Source organism: Lygodium microphyllum, chromosome 24 (assembly GCF_053477565.2).
Source record: "Lygodium microphyllum isolate KBCC chromosome 24, Lygodium_microphyllum_v1.1.10, whole genome shotgun sequence".
In the NCBI taxonomy this organism is placed as follows: Eukaryota; Viridiplantae; Streptophyta; class Polypodiopsida; order Schizaeales; family Lygodiaceae; genus Lygodium; species Lygodium microphyllum.
Window position 1 is genome coordinate 129850294 of NC_141158.1, and position 5700 is coordinate 129855993.

Here is a 5700-nt window from a genome sequence, read left to right on the forward strand (position 1 = left end):
TCAAACTCCCCACTATCCTCCTGGACATAGTAGGATCTTCTATCTCATCCCCAACATCAGCACTCAACTTTACATTCTGCTCCAACAAGACTGAAAGTGGTTCGCATGCTGTCATACCATACTTGGACAACATATTCAAGCCATACTGTCTTTGGGACAGCCATATACCATCATCACATCTGATCACCTCAATGCCAAGGAAGTACCTTAGCTCACATAAATCCTTCATCTCAAACTTCTTCTTCAAAAAATCCTTGACTTCAGCAATCCCACTATCACTATCACCTGTAATAATCAAGTCATCCACATAGATGACTATGATGAACAAACCTGCATCTCCCTTTCTCACATAAAGTGAGTGATCAGCATCAGAAACATAAAAGCCAATATTGACAAGATACTCTCTGATCTTGTCAGACCATGCTCTAGGTGCTTGCTTGAGCCCATAAAGCGCCTTCTTCAACCTGCACACATACGTGGGATGCTCTAAATCTTCATAACCTATTTGCTGATCCATATACACTTCTTCCTGTAAATCACCATGCAAGAAGGCATTCTTCACATCCATTTGCTGTAACCTCCAACCTTTGGCTGCTGCCAAAGCAATCACACATCTGACAGTTGCCATCCTAGCAACTGGACTGAAGGTTTCATCATAATCTATGCCATATGTCTGGACATAGCCTTTTGCAACCAGCCTAGCTTTGTACCTACTAATAGAACCATCTGCATTATGCTTAATCTTATAAACCCACTTACATCCAATAGCTTTCTTGCCCTTCGACAATGATACTAGATCCCAAGTCTTATTGGCCTCTAATGCAGCCATCTCCTCATCCATTGCTGTATCCCAATGAGCATGACCAACAGCCTCCTCAAAACATGTGGGCTCAACATCCTCAACTAGTTTCACCATATAAGCATAATGGTGAGCTGCATAACCTTCAAAACCAAATCTTTTAACATGGTATCTCACCTTGCTAGACCTGCGTACCAGTGGATCACTCAATGGAGTCTTTGCATTAACGCATGCTCTCTGCACACCTGGAGTCCTCACTGAAGGAATGCCAAGCTCATCATCCAAGCTCTCTAAGCCACTGGAGTCTCCTTCAAGAACTGCATCAATGCCTTCTAACACTTTATTCTTTCCTTTGTCTTTACCTGTAGTGCTACTAGATGCACCTGAAGATGTAGAGCTACTCCTTAGTCTCCCAGACCAAGGACTACCAGATGATGTCTCTGGTCCACTAAGAGTCCATGATTCTTACTTTTCAGCCTACACATGAGCGTCATGATCATCATCATCATCCAATGCATCACCACTAGATGCATACCAACTGCTCATTTCATCAAAGATGACATCCTTGCTCACTCTGAACTTACATGTGACAGGGTTATAACAGCGATACCCTTTCTGTTCTAAAGAGTATCCAATAAAGACACACTTTTTAGCCTTTTGATCCAGTTTCTTCCGCAACTCATCTGGCACATGAACATACGCAATGCAGCCAAACACTTTCAAGTGTGAAACATCAGGCTTCTTACCTATAAAACATTCTTCGGGAGTCATACCATGAACTGCAGCTGTGGGAGTTCTGTTCATAATATAAACAGCAATATGAACAGCCTCAGACCAGAAATGCTTAGGCATATTCTTTTTAGCCATCAAGGCACGTGCAACTTCTGCAATATGCATGTTTTTCCTTTCTGCAAACCCATTTTGTTGTGGAGTATACCTGCATGTGAACTGTCTCTTTATCCCATGAGACCTCAGAAAATCACTGAACTCATTTGAGAGGTACTCTCCCCCTCCATCTGACCTCAAGCACTTTACTTTCAAGCCTGTTTCTCTTTCAACTGTAGCCTTGAAAGTTCTAAAGTGCTCAAAAGCTTCACTCTTTTCCTTCATAAAATATACCCAAAGCTTTCTAGAACAATCATCAATAAATATGACAAAGTATGAACTGTCTCCAAGAGATACATTTTGTGTAGGCCCCCAAATGTCTGTATGCACAACATCAAGGATATTTCTGCTTACATCTCTGTCATGTGAAAAGGGTTGTCTTGCCTGCTTACCAAACTGACATGCTTCGCATACCTTATGAAATTCTGCAACTCTAAATGTAGGCAAACCTGTAACCAACCCTTTGGACTGCATTAGTTTCAGCCTTTGTACATTTGCATGTCCAATGCGTTTGTGCCAAATTTCAATTTCTGCAACAACACATTTTCCTTTAGCATACATAGTAGCATTCATAGTAGGAATTCCAGCATCCAGAGTAAACATACGTCCAACTCTACTTCCCTTTGCTACCAGCCTGCACTTATCATTGAAGTTTTCTACAAAGCAGCCCTTTGCATTAAATCTGGCTTGCAGCCCTTGCTCTACCATTTGACCGACTGACACCAAGTTCTTTGTAATAGATGGCACATGTAATACATCTGAAAGACTCTTTGTCTTACCATCATGCAAGGACAAGGGAACTTTTTCAATGTGTGAAATTGGGTGGCATGAATCATCACCCGTCTGTACATAACCTGCATTTTGCAAATTCTGCATCTCTCCAAACCATTCTACATGGCTGGTCATATGATTGGATGTACCTGAATCAACATACCAAATATCATCATGTGTTCCCTTTCCTGTAACAGCATTCAGCATATGCTACATAACAAACAGACGTTCATTTTTGTCTTCATTCTGTCTGAAGACGATGCATAGTTTCCTTGCCGCAACTTACCACTACGAATATCATCTTTCTTAGCATAACATTGGGCTGCAATATGACCTGTTTTGCCATAGTAGTGACACACAATACCAGAGTTGTTAGAACCTCTGTTCTGCCATCCACCTCTTCCTCTAAAGCTCCCCCTGCCTCTAAAGTTACCATGACCTCCTGAAACCTGCATATCACCAAATTTTTGATTCAATCTGTTTTGCTGGTTGTCAGTACCACGTCCTGTACCACGGCCTCTTGAAGAGAACCTGCCACGTCCCCTTCCTAAACTGGAGTAGAAAGCTTGGACCTATTCACCACCTTTTTCAAATGTCTCACTCTGCATGTTGATCTCTTCAGTGATCATAAGGGAGACCAACTCATCGAAATCTGGAAATGGCTTTTTGACATATACGGAAGTTACAAAAGACTTCCAAGCCTTTTCATTGTTAAGTCCACCCAAGGTAGACGACACCAAATCATCATCATCGGGCATTGCATCAATCGATGCCAATGCATCTGCAATGCTTCTTACCTTCAGTGCATACTCATTGATAGACATCTTCCCTTTCTTCAATGTATTCAACTCTTGCTTGAGTTGAATCTTTCGTGCCTTTGTATTTACAGAAAACATACTTTCAAGTATGGTCCAAGCTGCATATGAATTCTCTGCATTTCTAATGTGTCCTAGCATATTGTTGTCAATTACTGCAGACAACCAATACATTACATTTTTATCTTTTGCATTCCATTCCTTCCATGCCTTTGTCTCTTCTGCAGTTGGAGGATCACTCACCTCCGGCTCCTTTTCTTCACCTGAAACAAACTCGTAGAGGCCTTTTCCAATAAGGAAATTTGTCACACGGAACTTCCATGAAGGGTAGTTGTTCTTGTCGAGCTTCTCAGTGATGGGGCTTCCACTGTTCTCTACCATTATCACAAAACTAATACCAAACAGCAAGCAAAACTTCTACAACCCTTGACCTGTAGTGCACAGCAATACACCAGACAGCCTTTTTCACTATCTACTCAACAATACATGCAAACTGCAACCTGTTTGCAGATAAACCTTGTGTTTACTCACTGTAAACACCTTTGAACTTACAGATCTAAAATCTGTAACCTACGCACCCACTTTCGGTCAATATAGTCGAAGTCACAGTGTACCCTGAAACTGCTGTTCGCAACCTTGCGGCTCTAAAACGGGCCCTGAAACGGCCTCAGATGCCCAAAATAACTACGGGCTAGCCCTAAAGGGATAATCTGCAAAATATACAACGCTCTTTGCGCACACCAAATCTCATTGCAATCTGATATTTTTGCTCTGCCCTGCTTCCGGTGCCTCCACAGGCACTATCCAAGAGAAAGAGTGGAAGGATGGGAGAGCTTCTTACACGTGGCTTGCTTGCTCAAACCTTGCTTCTTCTCCTTGCTTCAGCCTTCGAAATCAGCCTCTCCCAGTGGTGCGGCTCTGATACCATGTCAAGAATCGCGTGGTGCGGGGACTTGCTCAAGATGCTGCGCTGATCACACACAGAATGCACAAGGAGAAGCTCACTCAAGAGACAAGAAGAGAGATGGAGGCCAAAACGTTTTCTTGCTGATTTCTTTTTCTTCTTCCACACACTTTACAATATACACAAAGTATAGATAAGATACAATATAAAAGGAAAGTGGCCTACTAAGTCAAACAATGCATAACCGACTACACTAGTCGACTGGCGCTATAACTATGCCAACTGTAAATAGGTGTAACAACCTGAATATAATAAGTAATGAGTCAGTGGCCATGTGAGAGTCATAATGACCACCGACGTGCTAAGTGTAGACGTGTGGACCCATCTAACCAGGCGGTCCATCATCAATGTCCGCATGTGTTGAGCTTGTCATCTCAACATCATCTCTAAGGTCGCGTCGCGCTTCAACCCAAGAGGGCACTGCTTGATTCACGGGCCAAAGATTGAGTGGTGAAAAGGCCAACTATGAAAATTGTGTCTCACTCCTAGGTCACTTGGAGTTAGCTCTAGGCACCCCTTGCTTAGTTCGGAATGGAGTTGAAGACTGCCATGAGCCCAATGTCTGTGGGGTTGGAAGATCCTATTCTAGATAATGGATGGAAATTATGGTGCCATGTGATTTGGACCAGGTACTTCTGTTGGACAGAATGTATACATAATTTCTCTTATATGGGCAGGAGACAAAGATTAACGTGAATATTAAGTTAAGGAATTTGTTTGAACTTGTTTGTCAAAAGGACTGTTTGCTCAGTATTCGTGTTTGTATGATAAATTACGCGAACGAACCATGTTCCTTAAAAGGGCTACTTAAGAAAGCTGGTTTTAAATATCACACATAAATGTGGTATGACCTAGTTAGAAAACTAAAGCTATCAAGGAAAGGGGGTGAGCGAAACCTCCGATGGGTCCGTCCTATGGCAGGGTGGTCCCAAAGAACTAGGAGGCTTCTCTTAAGGTTTCGACCGACCCTTAGGAATTGCTAGGTTAGAACTCCCGATTCATGCCATTTTAGGGGACCAGAATGGGACTATGCCCTACATGTAGAGATATCGAGAGATGCATCCCTCTCGTTTCCTATTCTCTTTGAACCAAGTGCGGTATGGGTCAGCTTCAGCTTGGGTATCTTTGCGTAAATTAGGATGTCAAGGACCTGTTCGAGATATTAGCAAAAGAGCTTGGGCAAAGATCTTAGAGTTTTCGCTAATGGATTTCCTGTAGGCTAGACTGCCTACCATGCAATCCGTCAAGCATGCAAGCTACAACATACCTTTAGTGGGGTGAAAAACATTACTACTAATTTGCAAGAAGGAAAAATCAACAATACCTTGGAACTTTATACGTTGTTTATGCTATGCATGAATTTTATAATATTTAGTCACGATTTTACTTCTCTTGACATGAGTACTTTCCAAAATGCATGTTTTGAATATTTGGGATGAAATTTATCCTTTCAATTAAACCATTCT